The sequence below is a fragment of the Mustela erminea genome, chromosome 10 (assembly GCF_009829155.1).
Source record: "Mustela erminea isolate mMusErm1 chromosome 10, mMusErm1.Pri, whole genome shotgun sequence".
Classification (NCBI taxonomy): domain Eukaryota; kingdom Metazoa; phylum Chordata; class Mammalia; order Carnivora; family Mustelidae; genus Mustela; species Mustela erminea.
This window is the reverse complement of record NC_045623.1, coordinates 53310018-53329545: the sequence shown is the minus strand read 5'-3', so window position 1 is coordinate 53329545 and position 19528 is coordinate 53310018. Positions and strand designations below refer to the sequence as shown.

At 36.6% G+C, this 19528-nt stretch overlaps 1 long non-coding RNA gene across 1 annotated transcript; it reads left to right on the top strand.

Annotated features, from left to right (window-relative positions):
* The first annotated feature begins 1692 nt into the window (after positions 1 to 1692).
* LOC116567563 lies at positions 1693 to 17833 on the top strand. The gene is made up of 3 exons (XR_004276256.1): positions 1693 to 1774; positions 14010 to 14139; positions 17803 to 17833. It is a non-coding gene; the product is annotated as an uncharacterized LOC116567563 (long non-coding RNA).
* The last annotated feature ends 1695 nt before the right edge of the window (positions 17834 to 19528 follow it).

The following is a 19528-nucleotide window of genomic DNA, read 5'->3' as shown; positions in this document are numbered from 1 at the left end:
GGAGGAAGACCTTGGAAGAAATCAACTTTGATCAATACTTTGATTTCAGACTTTTAGCCTTCAGAATCGTGAAAAAATTAATTTCTATTGTTTAAGCCTATGGTATTTTGTTTAAGTCAATGCTTAAGTCTGTGGTGTTTTGTTATGTAATACACACATCCCACCCCAAATCAAGGAGCAGGTGTGTGGGTGGTTGGGACTAGGGATGCAGGGCATGAACACCAAGGGATAGAAATCATGGAATCCATCCTAGGGTCTGCCTTTCTTGGCAACCACCCCAAATAACTTAATCTGGGGAAGAAGGAATGGAGTAGCATCATTCATCAATTTTGGGATCTCCTTTATTTCCAAGAACATGAAGGATTATACTTCTCTATCCTTTTAAAACCAAAGAAATGGGAATAAAAGTGTCCAGTATCACTTCCAAAATGAACCATTTAGCGCTGGTTTTCACTGCTCTAGCCCTCATTCTCTTGCTGTTTTGGGGTGGATCTCAAGACTTTCTATTGCAGTGATAGCGTCTTAATATGGTGAACCTCCATCAAACTGGGTCCCTAAATACTATGAATAGAGCCCCACTTAACAGCTCACACTTAACATGTACCTTAAACAAGAAATAAACCTGTGTTAATTTTAAGCCACTGGCCCTTAGGAGTTGTTTATCCTAACACATAATCTAGCCTAACCTGTTAAGACAATTGAGACAGAGTTAAGTTTTACATTGTTAATGAATTTGTGGAGTTAAAATAACTAAACAGTAAAAACAAAAGTATTTGAACAAATTTGTGCAAAACTGTGAAGCAAGGTAGCCATTTTCTTTATACTCTATGGACTTTATACTTTTTATACTTTATACTCTATGGACTGCTATCAGAAGGTTATACAATACCTGTTGGGACTATGAAATAATAATTGAAGTTCAGATGAAAAATAAGATCTGCCCCTCTGAAAGATTCCCTGATCAATAGTTTATATAAACAAATCTTCTGAGTCATCAGCTCCTGTAATAGAGCTGTATCTAATATTGTAGTAGAAGGAAACTATATAAGACAATCTTAGAAAATTCACTATATCTTTGAAATGAAGGTGAATTAAATCAAGGTGAATTAAAATTCTTACAATATTGTGTCCATTTCACTTTCTCTCTCTCACTTGCTCTCTTTCTCTTTATTCTCAATCCTCTTGAATCTTTCTCCTTTCATTATTCTCTGGTGGTTTCTGTTTAAATAGTACACTGAAAAATCATTTTTTTTCCTGGTTTGAGATCAAGAAAAATTAAGGAGGAGCTACAAGAGTATGTTTTGCATAACTGAGAAAAGGAGTTGCAGTGAGATATAGCTGAGGCAACAAGAAAGAATTGAAGAGCTGGAAAAAAACTCTTATAATTCATACCTAATTCTTAACTAGCATTCATGAATGGGGGCAGACACATCTATTCTATGAAGTCATTTTTGCCTTTCCGTACAGTGTTATCTTCAAATAAATGCTTTCAGGTAACAATACTTTAGCTCATATAAAGGGAAGGGGAGCTACCCTGACTAATAGGAAGAAAGTCAGCAATTTATCCACTTTTGGCAAGTGACATAATAATATGTCAAATTCTGTGGCCTTATCCCCTTTGTGAGAATCATCTCACTTTTCTCTTTCCAGTCCATCATTCCCACTGAAGCATTCCTTGGAAATGTCAAAGCCATCTGGAAAAGATCAATCTTTTTTGGTTAGGAGACTGTGAGAAAGAAGAGACATTGGGGGATGCATGCAGAAGAAAGAACAGGTTAGCTAGCATGCTACTTAAAGATAAATTGGTTGTCACTGTCTTCTATATATATATATATATATATATATATATATATGTATATATATATATTTATATTTATATATATATTTTCAATTAGCAGAGAGTCAGACCAATAAGTATTCTGATTACTCTGGAGACCAAAGTAGAGCCTGGGGAATGTAAGAATTTTATTTTTGAATGTTAACATTTTGCTACCATTCTAGAATTAAAAAAAAAATCTTAAATTACTTTAATTAGAAGTATTTAACACCTACTATGAAATGGGTTTGATTATGTCTAGACAAGCATAGAATTTTTAATGTGTGTCTTTGTCACTCCACAGATGTGTCTATTTTCCCACTTTGAAAAGAAGTTTTGAAAGCATACAGTCCATTTCCTGAACATTGACAAGAAGCAGAGTATTATACTCCAGTTGAGCATATTTGTATTCTTAAAGTTTAGGTAAACAAACAAGAGGGTTAAGTGAAACCAGAGAGAAGGCCAGGAAAAAAAAACGAGCAATGATATTACCTCTCTATGTGATGAATCTACATATTCGAGGGTTTCTATGTGTATGGATGTGTGAAATAACCTTGGTTTCTGTAATAGAATATGAAGTGAAATGGAAATTATAATTTTACATCTTAGAAAATCACCTGAAAATTTAAGGTGAGTTTTAAATGGCTTGATTAGCTGTAACATGATTAATTTTACCTTCAGGAATTTAAAGCATTATTTTAGATAAACTGCTTTTTGAACTTTAAACTATAAGCCATTGTGTTTAGGAAGTCATATGAAGCACAATTGATGATTTTCTCCCCAGCCTTCTCAGGATTAATGAGAGAGAATAAAATGATTTTAATGGTATTAATACTTAAGTTGTGTAAGAGTGCCCAAACATGGTTGCCAACCATTCTCCTTACTAGTCCTTTCGCCTCTTCCCCATTCCCATTTGTAGTCCCTTTCTAGAATCCTTTTAATTTTTAACATTTGATTTTTCCCCCTCTAATTTATCTACATCTTTCTACCCCCAAAGCATCCCCTTTTCTGTCATCTCATCCCTACTCCACTATAAAAGCCCACTAAATAATCCCCAAGCTTTGTTCTTGCCCACTTCTAATTCATATCCCACATTTGGGTAGAATACTGTATTTAAGACAAATTTGATTGTGTCACTCTCCCAGAATATTTCAAAGGGATCTTGTCCTCCTCAGCATGAAGATCAAGATACATAGCATAGCTTACAAGTTCCTATAGAATGCCTTTCATGCTCATGGTCCTCCTACCCTCAAATCCACAACCTAATCTCATACCTCTTCATGCTCTCTATCCTGCAGCCACTTTTGCTGACTTTCTCTTTTTGGACACATCATGTTCCCTCTGTCTTTGGGGCCTTTACACATTCTCTTTTTCTGCTTACCTGTTTAGTACCTACATCCTTCAAGCTTCATCTCAAATGTCAGTTCCACAGGGAAAACATTTTAGAGACCCCACACTGGACCTTTTGTCTACTTGTGTGACATCCCATAATTTTCTTTATAGTATATTTCACAGGTTGTAAATGTAAATTGTGCTTTCATGAATTTCCAAAGTTACAGAGTTCAGATATGTGCAAGCATGTAATTTCCTTTATTTCTGTTCAGCAGGAATTAGGGGGATTCCACTTCTGTCTATGGTACAACTAAACCTTGCTACAAGTCACTTGCAGATTTTTTTTTTCAACTTATCTCAGATAAATACAGTTTTTTCAGTTCAAGAATTTTTCCTCCCTTATCTCCATTTCTTCTTTTAGAAAGATATGAGTTCCTGGACCTCATGGAGAATGGGGCACCTTTTTGTAGTGATTCTCTATAACCTATAGTGAGATCTACCTGTTCTTTCCTCTTTGTGCTGTATTTCCAGCTACTATACCTGATCCTGCAGTGACCTCTGATTGCCACACCCATGTCCCCTGTCTCATTTTATCTCCAACCCAGAGGCTATTGACTTGTTTTTTTTCTTGCTTGTTGGAAGTAGAGGTTCCTTTCTAACTTGGTTAATTTTCTATACCCTGCTGTGTTTTTTGCACTCTGTGAGGCTTCCTTCAGTCTCATCTACCCAGGACACCTCACTCAACCACAGCCAGAACAGAGCCGTGATACCATGGTAGAATTTGGCTTTCCTAGGAGCCTCAACTTCTTCCCAGAAGGCAACAGGGAGAGCAAGGCCCTGCTCTAGCTTCTATCTACAGTTTTGGCTCAAGAGGAGGCAGAGCTAAGGGTCCTTTCTCCGCAATGCACAACAACTAGAGGTTTACTTTCTCTCTTTCTCTCCCAGTTGTGAAACTCCTACCCCGATGCAAACTGAATATTCCTTGATTGTCTTTCTAATATGAAGTTATAGATGAACTTTGTATCCACCTCCCTAAGATTCTGCCTTTTTTTGATATGCAGAGTTAGGCTTTTATTTTGAACCTATTTTCATTATCTTTCAAGGCAGTTGTCCCTGCAATGAGCTTTTTAAAAATGCATTCAGAAACCCAATTGATTTCTTTTTTAAAAAAATTTTTAAAATGATTTTGTTTACTTGAGAGAGAGAGTATGAGAGGGGAGGGAAAAGCAGACTCCCTGATGGGCAGGGAGCCAGATGTGGGACTCCACCGGATCCTGGGACTCCAGGATCATGACCTGAGCCTAACGTAGTTGCTTAAACAACTGAGCCATGCAGGTGCCCGGATTTCTTTTTTCTAAGCTGATTTGCACTTTCTCAGGGCAACAGGGATGAGTTTGAGGGAAACAAAACAACAACAACAACAACAACAACAAAACCTTGGTTATTTTCGGAATATTATCTTTCTACCTGTGGTTGATTTTTTTGTATCTTTCATGGAACTATAAACTCTCCAAAGTCAAGAGTCAGGTTTCCATATATGATGGTAGCCGGTAACCTACATTAAAGCTCTCTATTAATAAGTATTACTGAAGAAATTAATATAATAACAAGAAACTTAGCAAAGGGAAATAAACTCTTACTTCACTTTAGTAGGTTGGGCTCAATCTTCTAAGTAGAAATCTCAAGCTTTGGTGGAGTTAGTGGTCTGTCCTGGGGTTTACTTATTTCCCCCATCTAATATTAGGTTCTTTTCTCCCTCTGGGCCTGTCCTAAGGGGAAAGGCCATGGCATTTTTTTGGTCTCTGGCTACATAGAATAAAGAAAGAGGTAAGAACATGAATGACACCCAGAAAAAGCTTACAACCCACAGAAAGTGTACAGAAGAGAACATCAGAAGCATGGCTGTGCTTCTTTCAGGTAAAAAAAGTGTCATGGGGCATTTTGTTTTAATGGTTGTATGGATGAAAGCAGAGAAGAAAATAGTCACTCTCGTTTTCATATAATGTATAGTGCCCTATCATTTATACATGCCTCCCAACTGGTGACTTGGAATCTGGCCAATATTCCTTTTCTTTGGGAATAAGAGGAAAGAGAGGGTGGAGAGAGTTCTTTCTGTTTTCTGCCTGCTGTACTTATTTCATTAACCTTTTTTAATGATTAAATAATTAACCTTAACTTGGCCCAAAGAGCAACTAATTCTTATTGCTGTGCGTGACATCAAACAAATGTTGGGGTATGGCCAGTTGATGGAAGCATATAGTTTTGGGAGTTGGAATCCAAATGTAAAATAAGATCCCATTTTCATTTGTCCATCTACTTTTTATTATTGACTTTTATAACAAGAGGAATTTTGCAGTGAAGTTTCCATTTTAGAGGTCAAGTCCCTTTTTGTTTTATTTTGACCACATTTCAGATTCCACAAAGAAAAACATTACAAGAAAAATAAGACTGAACTTTGTTGAGCCTCACAGTGCAGCACAGTTTAGAAATGTTGTGGGGAAAAAAAAACAAAGAACATTCAGGAGGTTTCTTAAAATCACCATGAAACGTAAAAGGCCTAAAATTCTTTTTAGATTATAATCTCAGAGTTACGAAAAATTACTGAGGTAATTTTGTCCATCATGCATAGTAATTACTTCATTTGGTAATTTGCTCAAAATTAAACTGTAACTCAGTGCAAACTGTTAAGCAGAGTTTTGTTTTTTTTTTTTAAAGATTTTATTTATTTATTTGACAGAGAGAGATCACAAGTAGGCAGAGAGAGAGGAGAAAGCAGGCTCCCTGCTGAGCAGAGAGCCCAATGCGGGACTCGATCCCAGGAGCCTGAGATCATGACCTGAGCCGAAGGCAGCGGCTTAACCCACTGAGCCACCCAGGCGCCCTTAAGCAGAGTTTTTATCTTTGATTCCTAACTAAGCTAGTCAGACTCTCTATTCAAGTAAAGTAAAAAAAAATTTTTTTTAGGTCTCTTTTATTTTTTACTTATCTTTAATTTTTTTCCCTTTTATTAATTAACATATAATGTATTATTCTTTTCAGGGGTAGAGATCTGTGATTCATCAGTCTTAACACAGCACCCAGTACTCACCCAGCACATACCCTCTTCAGTGTCCATCATCCAGCCACCTCATTCCTTCAACCCCTCTCCTGCCCAGCAACCCTGGGTTTGTTTCCTCTAATTAAGAGTCTCTTATGGTTTATCTCCCTCACTGGTTTCATCTTGTTTCATTTTGTTCTCTCTTCCTATATAATCCTCTGCCTTGTTTCTTAAATTCTGCATATCAGTGAGATCGTATGATCATTGTCTTTCTCTGATTGACTTATTTTGCTTAGTATAATAACCTCTAGTTCCATCCTCATCATTGCAAATGCCAAGATTTCATTTTTTTGATGGCTGAGTAGTATTCCATTGTATATACATAGCATATTCTTTATCCATTCATCTGTCGATGGATACCTGGTCTCTTTCCATAGCTTAGCTCTTGTGGACATTGCTATTAAAACATTGGATGCAGGTGCCCCTTTGGATCATTACATTTGTATCTTTGGGGTAAATACCCAGTAGTGCAATTGCTGTTTTCTACTTTTTGAGGAACCTCCATATTGTTTTCCTGAGTGGCTGCACCAGTTTGCATTCCCGCCAACAGTGTAGGAGAGTTTCCTTTCCCCTGCATCCTCACCGACATCTGTCGTTTCCTGACTTAATTAATTTTAGCCATTCTGACGGGTGTGAGGTGGTATGTCATTGTGGTTTTGATATGTATTTCCATGATGCTGAGTGATGTGAAACATTCTTTCATGTGCCTGTTGGCCATTTGGATGTCTTCTTTGGAGAAATACCTGTTTGTGTCTTCTGCCCATTTCTTGATTGGATTCTTTGTTCTTTGGATGTTGAGTTTGATTAGTTCTTTATAGATTTTGCATACTAGCCCTTTATCTGAAATGTCATTTGCAAATACTTTCTCCCAATCTGTTGGTTGTCTTTTGGTTTTGTTGACTGTTTCCTTTGTTGTGCAAGAGATTTTGATCTTGATGAAGTCCCAAGGGTTCATTTTTGCCTTTGTTTCCTTTCCTTTGGAGACATGACTAGCAAGAAGTTGCTGCAGCTGGGGTTTAAGAGTTTGCTGCCTGCGTTCTCTGCAAGGATTATGATGGATTCCTGTCTCATATTAAGGTGTTTCATCCATTTTGAGTTTATTTTTATGTGTGGTGTAAGGAAATAGTCCAGTTTCATTCTTCTCCCTGTGGCTGTCCAATTTTCCCATCACCATTTATTGAAGAGACTATCTTTGTTCCTTTGGATATTCTTTCCTACTTTGTCAAAGATTAGTTGACCATAGAGTTGAGGGTCCATTTCTGGATTCTCTTTTCTGTTCCATTGACCTGTGTGTTTGTTTTTGTGCCAGTACCATAATGTCTTGATGATTATAGCTTTGTATTAGAGCTTGGATTGTGATGCCACCGATTTTGGTTTTCTTTTTCAACATTCCTTTGGCTAGTTGGGTTTTTTTCTGGTTCCATACACATTTTAGGATTATTTTTTCCAGTTCTGTGAAAAAAGTTGATGGTATTTTGATAGGGATTTCATTGAATTTGTAGATTGCCCTAGGTAGCATGGACATTTTAACAATATTTGTTCTTCCAATCCATGAACATGGAATGTTTTTTCATTCCATGTGTCTTCCTCTATTTCTTTCATGATTATTTTACAGTTTTCAGAGTACATATCTTTTACCTCTTGGTTTAGATTTATTCCTAGGTATCTTATTGTTTTGGGTGCAGTTATAAATGGGATCAACTCCTTAACTTCTCTTTCTTCTGTCTCGTTGTTGGTATATAGAAATGCAATGATTTCTGTGCATTGGCTTGATATCCTTCCACTTTACTGAATTTCTGTGTGTGTCCTAGCAATTTTGAGGTAGATTTTTATGTGTTTTCCACACGAAGTCTTATCATCTGCAAAGAGTGAGTGTTTGATTTCTTTGCCAATTTGGGTGCCTTTTATTTCTTTTTGTTGTCTGATTGCTGAGGCTAGGACTTCTAATACTATGTCAAATAAAAGTAAATAACATAAAAGTAAAAACACAAGAATGGAAAGGAGAAGAAAGCTGGAACCAAGGTATCTGATAGCTGTGGCCTAAAGAAAATTTATAAATTACTGTGGAGGTGCCCACATCCTCCTTGGCTGGCCCCTGTCCTTCTAGAGGACTCCTTTATTCCCTGTTGGAATTGATGAGCTTTCTATACAGTATCTTTCTAGCAAATCTCTTTGGTTAATTGAATCAGTGACCAAAACAATGGCTTATAATCAAATAACCCCAAAAGATTAATTAAATTAACTTTTTTTAATGTTTTTCTACTGCTTAAGATTTCTCAAAGTCCTTTGTATATTAGTGTAAATTTTTAAAAGGAGGTACTAAATATACATTTGGTGATTTCCATATTTATTTAACCTTTCTCAAGGAATATCATTTGGACTTTTTTTTTTCCAGATTACATTCTGGAAAATAATGCATCACACAATTGCATTTCTGTCCCTTAAGGATTCATCTTAGCCCAGGAGCTAATTCTCATCCTACTTAGCAGAACTTCAAAAGACTTTCCTATTTACTAAATAAAGATGCTGCACCGATGATATGTTATGATAGTATGTTTTGAGGATAGCACAGTCTCTGTGTTGTAATGTTGCAACAGTTAGAATACTGGAATGAATTTTACTTGAGGCTTTCTGGTTGAACTCTCTGGGTAGGGTTCCAGAGTTTCTCTGATTTTTTTTTGTTATATTGCTGACTCAGTTATATTCCAAAAAGATTTTATGTTTTAATTTTCCAAGAGGTTAAACAGAAAGGAATAATATTTACCTGATATCTCACTGAGTGATGGCAGGTTGAATTAAGTAATGTCTATAATGTGGCCTGAATTCTGCAGAGACAAGACTTCTAAAACACCAATGATAAATGTTTGTTAAAGAAAAGACTGCACAGTGCTTTTCATGTATTTTAACCCACTATTTAGGTAATTGCAAAGCCAGTGTATTAAACCATTTTAAGAAAAGATAAAAAGACAAATTAGAGCAGTTCACATTGAGTTCTGCACATGTTTAAGAATGTTAGACCTTATGGTAGAGCTATTGCTTCCCACTAATCCTAGGAGTAGAGACATAGGTTGCTCCACAATCAACATCAGTGGGGGAGATGCATTTAATAAAGCGGCCTTATGGGTCATGTCCATGGCATATCATATTTCTACTACATGGCTGATTAGGAAATGCATAAATTGTTTAATTGTCCTAGGTCAATACTCTGTCCCTTCATTTTGCCACAGTTACTCCAACCTGAGGGAAGGTAGTTGGGGAAAACTATGAAAATTTGAATAAAAGCCAATAGTACATTCTACTCATTAATCTCCAGAAAATTGCTCACATTCAGCCCTCTCAAACTGAACAGATATGTTAGTGAATATTTGAAAGACAAATACCTCTTGAAAGTCATGGCCTCTTTCCCTGGTCTTCACCTAGAGCATTTTAAAAATAGAGGCATGCTTTCGAGGAAGTGAGTCTATTGCTTTTCCTGGTATCTTGGTATTCCTTGGTATCTTCCTTCCTTCCTTCCACAGTGTAGGTTTGATGAACTCTGAACCTAACAAACATAGAAGCACTGATAGTCAAGCAGCTGGTATGCATGAGGAAGGGGACATTGACAATGACATTCTTGAACCTTGAAGAAGGGGGTGGGTTTGGAGGTAGCTGGCAAAGTTGAGTATAAACTCTTTGAGTTCTCTCTCTTAGTGGGAATCTTGGCTACTCTTGGAAAGGAGGGCATGGCAGAAGCCATGGCAGAAACCCCTAGATGAGGTTTCAAAATCTATTAGCTGTTGCTTCTCTGCTTGGGCACTTCTAACTAGAGTCACACAGTTAATCAGAAACTCTCCCAAATAGGAGAGTATGCTCTTAAGTTCAGCCCAATTGTATTTTCATGATATTTAGATGGAGCTTGCTTCTGTCTTCCTTGCAAAAACATAGCATCCAATGTACCTCTTTTCTGACATGAGGTATTATTTTATGATGTTTGCTCATTAATTAAGTAACCCAATAAGTACATATCGGTACCATTGCATGCAACATTGTCCTATCTGTTGATATAATGGTGACTAGAGCACATTCCTTGCCCTAGCATATCCCATATACTAGTTGTGAATTTATTGCATAATAATAATAATAGCAATAATATAATTAATTGTATAATTTAACTTTGATAAGAAAGTAGAACTTAAATGTTCTTAGGGGAAAAAAATGGATGTGAGGTATGGAGATATTAGTTAACTCAATGGAGAGAGTCCTTTTACAGTGCATATGTACATCAGACCACTATGTTTTCACTTTAAATAGCTTACAATTATACCTTAATAAAGCTGAAAAAACAAGACACAATTAACCAGGTGATTTTAGTACAGTGAGGTAGGCATTTGATAAAGTTAGGGAACCTGAGTGGAAGAAAGGAGCATTTAGAGTGGGTTAAAGCATACTAGACCATGCATTCCAGAAGACAGCAGAACTGAGAAGTCTAACAGGTGGATAGGAATTAGATAGGTGTAGAAAGAATAAGGAGAGAAATTTCTCTCTCATGGCCTTGGAAGTACAACTTCTACTAGCCAACAGTTTTTAACACTGAAGTGCTCTATGATTTATATAGATCACTTTTATTTCTTATAACAACCTTCAGAAGAAAGTAATATATATTATTCTTAAAAGGTAAAGTAATCTCTTAGAGGTTAAGCTGTTTAATCAAGGTCTCATGGTGAATAAATAAGTCGGGCAATCTAGATTCAAACTCAGGTTAGTCTGACCATAGAACCTGAGTTTTTCCCCATGATGCATACTGGCCTTCATCTCTTTCTAATTGGCCACTTCTAGTTGGACATGGGATGGAATTGTGATTTAAGTTTACCAGTTTGAGTGGGTAGGATCCAGTCAGATTATCTATCTTGTGAATTCTATCAGAGAAATGGTTACCACTGTAACTAAAAGCTGTGATATAGCACCCAGGGATGGTCAGAATGGACCATGTATAAAATGCAGAAATGGAATCTATTTAACAGAGAGTGAAAGTGGAGGGTTTGTAAAGAGAGGAGCTGAGGGGAATCTTCTGAGAGATGGAGAGGAGAGAACTGGTAGCTGCTTCTCTAGTCCTAGTGTTTATGAGATTATTATGTTTTGTCTTCTGAACTCTAGTACTCATGAGAGCATCCATGACATCCTTACAATCAATAAGTATGTCAGTTTCTGATTCTGGCAGCCAAAAAGTTCCACCTAAAACACATTCTATGTGCCAGATATTGTGCATAGAATATTTCTAGTTTTCATAAACCACTCTAAATTCAGTATGTATTATAGTAAGTTTTCTTATGTTTCTATTTAGCAAGAACCCATGGAGAGAAGAAAAAACCCTGTTCAAAATTAAGTAGCTGGTAAATACTGGAACTAGAATTTGAGTCTAGGACATTCTTACCCTAAGACTTTTCCACGTTGTGTACAAAATCACAAATCATGCTATTGGTGCTTAAAGAGGCCAGAGTACTTGTTTTGCCCTTGCCAATAAGTCACTGTATGATTTTGGATATTAGTATAAAATTATTTGGACTCATTTTTATCATGGTGTATAATGATGGGGTTTGGTCAAAGCAATGCAAATAAATAAATGTACATAAATTAAAAAAATCTGTGAACATTTTAATAATAGTTGGCACTTCCTTTCTTTTTCTACACTATACCTTGCTATTTTAGCAAGGCATGGATACCACCTGAAATATGTTTTCAAAACTGTGTAACTTCATGCATACATTTTAAACTTTTTGAGCATTACCATATTTTTATTTTTATTTTTATTTTATTATTTTTTTAATATTTTATTTATTTATTTGACAGACAAAGATAACAAGTAGGCAGAGAGGCAGGAAAAGAGAGAGAAAGAAGCAGGCTCCCTGCTGAGCAGAGAGCCCACTGCGGGGCTCGATCCCAGGACCCTAGGATCATGACCTGAGCCGAAAGCAGAGGCTTTAACCCACTGAGCCACCCAGGCGCCCCACATTATCATACTTTTAAAGGGAAATAGCAATACAGAAGTTACAAGATAGTTGAAAGGATTAAATAAAATAATGTAAGTGAAACTAGATTGAAATGCATGAAACATTGCATTTCCTTCCTCCTTTGCTCTCTCTTTTCATTACTGTCTTTTCTTCTTCCCTCCTTATACTCCTTCCAAGGGTGCTTTTTATGCAAGTTCAGGGCTTATATTTTAGGAATCATTTTTAAAGGCACATGAGAAACATGGTCCAAAAAGTTTAACGATAAGAGCCACATGGAGGAAGAGGAGGGCAGGAGTTCCTGTCCAGTGTCATTGTTTCTCCAAAGCAGTGCCAAGGAACAGAGTTGATGAGCTAAGTGTCATTGTTGCCTCTAATCGCTATGATCATTGCTTCTGGAACTGACACAAGGGCCAGATGTGTTTCAGAGAAAACATGCATGCTTGGCTTTGGAAAAAGACATCAGAATTTTTAACAACCTCTTAAGAATGTTTAATTAACCTTAGGGAGGTACTAGGGACTCTAAAAGAATTGTTCTGTGTCATTTTGCTCATAAAGAGTGTTTTGGAAGAGAAGAGATGAGATGGGAGGCAGTAGGAATACAAAAGTATAAGTAAAGTGTCAGGGTGGTTCATATAAAAGGAATCACCATCAGATCAGAACTAGAGGGCTTCCCGATGTGATTTCCAAGTTGTCAAGTTGGCTGTGAAAGACTATGAGAGGATAATGAGAATTGCTGGCACTTTTAGAACTGTGATTGAAATTTTCTCCCATTGTCCATTTAGAATAGAGCCTATCTAGAGTCAGCCTATTTAGGCTGGGAGTTTCTTAAGCAGGGCTCTTCCATTGTAGAGCTCCAAGGAACATCACATGCATTGTAATCAATATGAACGTCACTCCCTGGGCTGTGAAGTTGTGTAGTACAAAGCCTAACACAGTCTTTAGTCTAATGCCTCATTTATAGGTGAAAGAGCTATTTGAGACTCAAAAAGAGCAAGTCCTGGGCCAAGGTCATTTAGGCTGTAGCAGAGTTGAAGCAGAAGACAAATTTCTCTACTTTCAACTTGGTAATCTTTCAAATAAACTTGTGACTCCTAGCCTATGGGTTACAGTTCTCTTAACACAGTGGAATTGTTAAAAGGAGTACAAGGAGTCTTGTATGTTTGTGTGTGTGTGTGTGTGTGTGTGTGTGTGTGTGTGTGTGTTTTCTAATCAATATACATCAAAAGTACAAATATTGTAATGTCCTGGTCTTTTACAATTTCTTGTATTTAAAGAGGATTCCTTATGTAAGATTAGATTGGCAACTACTGCTTAAATCACTTTGTCTAACAATCAAACTCCTAATTATACATTGCTCACTTTTTTTTAATCAAAAGGAACATAAACAATACCTTTGAAACATGAGACCTGGAGAAGTACCTACCAGAGCTTGTATAATAAAAGAATAGCCAATGAGAGTCTGCTATTTTGGTTTTTTTTATTAAATTGATTTATTTATTTTCAGAAAAACAGTATTCATTGTTTTTTCACCACACCCAGTGTTCCATGCAATCCGTGCCCTCTATAATACCCACCACCTGGTACCCCAACCTCCCACCCCCCCACCACTTCAAACCCCTCAGATTGTTTTTCAGAGTCTGCTATTTTGTTTTGAAAATACATTACAGTGAGATATGACATATTCATGGAAAAAGCTTCAGATTCAAATCTAACTCTGTCACTAACTGCATGATCTTTGACAAGTCACTTATCCTCTCTTCTCTCATTTACTTTATAGGCAGTTATTGCGTGCTCACCAAGTTCACCAGGAATTTTCTGTAAAGAAACAGATAAGAGAATTCATCATAATCTTAAGGATCTCACAGTCTAATGAAAGAGAGATGAGAAAACAGTTGCTATAGAGCACAGTAAGTTCTGTGATCATTTTGTTAACTATTGACAATAGGACAATTGACAATTCCTATAGGGGTGAAATCTACCCTGGATCTGGAGGGGAGAAGGAGGTTTGAGGATATTTTCAGAGGAGTCCATGCTGAAACTGAATTATAAACTGAAACTCATCCCCAGTAAGTAAAGGGGGAGGGAAAAGAAAACTTACCAGACAGAAGGATGTCATGTCTAATGGCACAGGAGAATGAAACACTATGTACGGTCTGGCTCTTAATTTCTTACCCTCAGTTCTTTGAAACCTGAAATTGCTATCAAAGAGGAATCTGTGAACTATTTTTCATATTTTAAGAAACTTAAAATCACAAAATTTCCCCCTTAAGTGCTGCCAAGGCTAACTAAAATGTCAAGTTGCTTAGCCTTTGATTTAAATCATATCAACTAAGTTGACCTCTCTGGCTATGTCATGTCAATCAGAAGTACCATTTAATAATTATATATAGCATTAATTTGTAATAATGGAAAACATAAACAGTTACTTAATAAATATGAATTAGTAGATAAAGTTCTTTCAACCACAGGATGAAAGGGGGGATATAATTAAATACATGGGGTCCTAGAGTTCTGTTACATGCTTTTGAAAAGTAGGACATTAATCGATGTACTGGCTTATAGATATTACTCAGGGGTCACATGTTGAATTAATACATAAACTGATATCTATTGGAGACAGTCTTTTTTTAATTTTTTTTTTATTTTTTTTTTTTAGGATTTTTTTTTTTTCCAGCATAACAGTATTCATTATTTTTGCACCACACCCCGTGCTCCATGCAATCCGTGCCCTCTATAATACCCACCACCTGGTACCCCAACCTCCCACCCCCCGTCCCTTCAAAACCCTCAGATTGTTTTTCAGAGTCCATAGTCTCTCATGGTTCACCTCCCCTTCCAATTTCCCCCAACTCCCTTCTCCACTCTAAGTCCCCATGTCCTCCATGCTATTTGTTATGCTCCACAAATAAGTGAAACCATATGATAATTGACTCTCTCTGCTTGACTTATTTCACTCAGCATAATCTCTTCCAGTCCCATCCATGTTGCTACAAAAGTTGGGTATTCATCCTTTCTGATGGAGGCATAATACTCTTGCTTGGGGAATCCCTTAATTCTTTTGTTGTTCATTAGATTTCAAATCCAAGTTTTATTTACTCCTTCCTCTCTTTGAGATTCATGAATCAAGAAGGAGATAATAAAATATGATCAAAATATCTGGATTGCCATGTCTCTCCTAAAGCAATTATATTTAAAATAAAATCAATAAGAACTCAAAATATCAGACTAACTTACTAAGCTTTTACCTAGGATAAGGACACTAGAATGTTCTTTCTTGGATAAGGTTTTTTTTTTTTTAAGTTTTTATTTATTTCTTTGACAGACAGACATCACAGTTAGGCAAAGAGGCAGGTGGCAGGGTTGGGGCGGGGAGCAGGCTCCCCACTGAACAGAGAGCCTGATGCAAGGCTTGATCCCAAGACCCTGGGATCATGACCTGAGCTGAAGGCAGAGGCTTTAACCTACTGAGCCACCCAGGCACCTCTTGGATAAGGCTTCTATCTTAGATTATAAATGCCTAAGAAGTTTAAGATACAGGGCATAACTTAAAGCATTTGTAATTAAATTAAGTACAAATAAATGCAGATGAAACATTTTAAGAAGAGAAACTAGATAGTCATGATGCCCATTCCGCTATGCCTCTCCATCTATTCTCTTCAAATAGATGCAATCTTCAGTTTTGGCATAATTTCACTAAACACATAACTTTGCCATAACTATATAACTATATAACTATAGCCTCTGTAGTACTGTTTGGTTTTCTTAGCTGTAAAATAGGAATATAAATGTAATATTAACTTTTTAGATTTCCATGAGCGTAAAATGAGGTTACATGTGTAAAATATCTAGCACACAGTTCATATATTAAACTGTTGCTGTTATTTGGAACAGGCAGCAAAGAATAGTGCAGATGGCTTGAATTTGAATGGAGAAGAGAAAAATGTATACTTTCTCTCTGCTTGTTACCGGGTTTATGATCTTAGGCAAGTTAACTTCTCTGAACTGCTTTTCCCAATGTGTCAAGTGAAATAAAACCTATTTTCTGGAAATGTGAAGATAACAATTAACTAATCTATGGTACATGCCTAGCACAGTGCCTAGAACATAGAAGTTAATACTATCCAGAAATTTTCTCTCTCCCTTGTTGGACAGTGAGAAACTCGAAAACAGGGGCTTTCATTGAACTATTTATCATTGTATCTCCAGTCTCTAGTATCTAGGACAAAACTTAAAACCTAGGAAGTTCTTAACAACTATGTGTTGAGCTGAACTGAATTTTTAAAACATAAATTTAGTTAGCCTTATTTAGTGCATAGTGTATACCAAGATTTCTCAAATAAAGGTATGCACAGATTAGGAATATGAGAAATGTGGAAAATCAATATCCAGAATTTTAAGGGTCAAGAAACTCATTATGTTGTTTTGTGTCTAAATCAGAGGTTGTTCTGTATATATATCAGGGTCATTAGCAGCATAGGTTTGAGAATCTTTGTCCTAATGCTCAGACATTATAGGACTCAGCTGTGTTCCAAATGCCTGCTGATGTCTCTCTTTGTTCCCAACTAGTAAATTCTTATTCTTCCAGTTCAGTTTCTCATAAGTGGTTAATGAGATAGTTCAACTCATCTTTGGAATAGGCCACGAAATACTTTCCTATTCAGCCTATGAATTATCTGTCTCTTGGTCATATGGCTACTTTTGATGTACAGAGTTCATACCTACCCCCGCACCCCTCAAAGCAGAAAGCCTGGGTATAGTTGCAGCGGGAAGAGGGAAGCTGGGTATGGCAGTCAATTTAAAGGGCTTGTTCAGTATACTCTATACTTTGACTTCCATCCTCGTACATCCTTCCATTTCATAAAGTTTGTGATTATCTAAACTTGTTAAGATGCAAGAATAGTAAATATAGTTATTAGCCTGTCTGATAGGGATCTATTCATGGGATGTTTTTATATTTCTCACCTACACCTCCTTGAAGAAGAGATGCAGGGACTATTCTAATGCTCTTGTTTAAAATATGCAGTGCATGGGGCTCCTGGGTGGCTCAGTCTGCTAAGCATCTGACTCTTGATTTGGGCTCAGATCATGATCTCAAGGTGTGATATTGAGCCCTGCTGCACCCTCTGTGCCTTACACCTTAGGAGAAAGAGATAAGCAAATGAGAAGTTAGCTTAGTCCTAATGGTCCAGACTAAGGGAAGGGGAAAGGCACATTCAGGAAAGGCTGAGTCTAAGCCAGGTGTGGTTGCTCCATCTTAAGAGGAGGCTCTAAGACCCAAATTGGTCCCACTCCATTTGCTTTGTAAGAACGTGATAAGCAACTGGTAATAGGATCCACACAAAAGTAATATATTGGTTCTAGAGGGATCATTGCCATCAATTTGTTGTAGGCTGTGTTCTGAGCAAGAATACTGAAATCAGGAAAATCTGTCTGGGGAGAAAGGATATGGGATTAAGTAAAATACAACTGGTCCTTTTCAATTTTTACTTCCATTTTGCTCACTATACTCAGTAAATAAGCATTCTAATGCTTTCTTTTAAAAAGGTGCTTAATTTGTTTGTTCCATGTAGGTTGTCTATGGAGAACTGAAATGGACTGTGTACATATTAAGGTAGTTAAGAATTATTTCTAACCATCCTTTTTCCTATTAGTATTACATACACTATCATCTCACATGATCCAGCAGTCAAGCATACAACTTTAATGTATTTAACTTGTGCACTGTAAGAAACTCAAAATCATATAAAACCATTTCATTTAGTGGTTATGATATCATGAAGTCCCTTTAAAGACCTTCATCCTCATCACCCATAAACTCTAGGTGATGTTAATTTTTCCTTTAGATCTATTATAATGCCATATGACCTCCTTACTGTTTCACAACCTGTAAACACTATGGTAGCTATTAACACCAGTAACATACCCAGTATATAATAGTATATAATGGTTGAAAAAGAAGATTAAACTAGTAATGACTACCTTAATTGTTCCTGTGCTTAAAAAAAAAAAAAAAAAAAAAAACCAAAAGCAGAGAGAAGGGACTAGTATATTTCATTTCCACACATCTTATATTCCTTTAACTTTCAGACAACACTGCAGTTGGACAGGGATTTTATTTCAAGAGAGATCATCTTCATTCCTTTGGAATCTGAGTCCATGGTAGTCTTGCCAATATGAAATTGAGGTCATTTTCTATTAACCTTATCCATTGGATGTGATGATACAAGGAGTTACCCAGGAAGTCTCCCAGTTCCAGGGGTCTACCCATACTCCTTGCAAGCACAAAATACAGTAGAAACCAATTACCTCTTTAGACTCAGTGTCAACAATTTGGCTAATATTGGAACCATTTCCCAATTGTTACAATAGTAGCCCAAGAAGCTAGAAATATCCATGTGGCAATCTCAACTGCAATTTAAGCATTATTGTTCACATAATTGGTTGTGTCATTCTCTTGGGAACTAAAAACTACAGGCTGGTAGAGTTCAGTTATTGGGATGGGAAACAAAATTTGAAAGTGATTGATTCTCAGACCTGTATAGTTTGGGTATGGAGGAAGCAGCATCATTTGTGGATCCTTGGTTCAATTCATGTGACTTTAAATTTACACAACAATTCACAGGTTGATGTCTTATGATAGGAAAGTTCTAAATAGGCTTTTCCACCATTCATTGGTTAATGAAAGCTAGATTTCATTATGTCATTAATGAAAGCTAGCTCTTTTTGTCTGTTTGTTTTTGCATAATAGGATGCTAATAATTCCAGTTATCTCAAGGGCATTAGACATTGCCTTCCTACATTCATTGTGAAATTATGTCCTTTGGTTAGATACAAATGTTATTATGAAGACAAAAAATGTTTGTCTTCAAAGCATTTAACAAATTCATAGATGCTAGTGTTCTCAAAAGCATAGTGGGTAGGGAAAGGAAGTCCAGAGCTAGAGTATATTCCAGTGGCAGGTGAAGTGGAAGGAGTTTGAGGTAAATAAGATAGCAGCTAATTGCTGAATCCTCTTGTTTTGGGGTGCCAAATTAGGGTGGCTAAGGGTTGCTCTCTATCAATCAGTGGAAACTTGTATTGATTTTGATGGTATCCAAGTTAGCCAAGGTGAAGTGCACATATAAATTTTTTTTTCCTAATGTCAATTTAAATTTTTTTTTAAATTTTATTTTTTTTCAGTGTTCCAAATTTCATTGTTTATGCACCATACCCAGCAATCCATGCAATACATGCCCTACATAATACTCACTACCAGGCTTACTCAACCCCCCACCTCTGCCCCCCAAACCCTCAGTT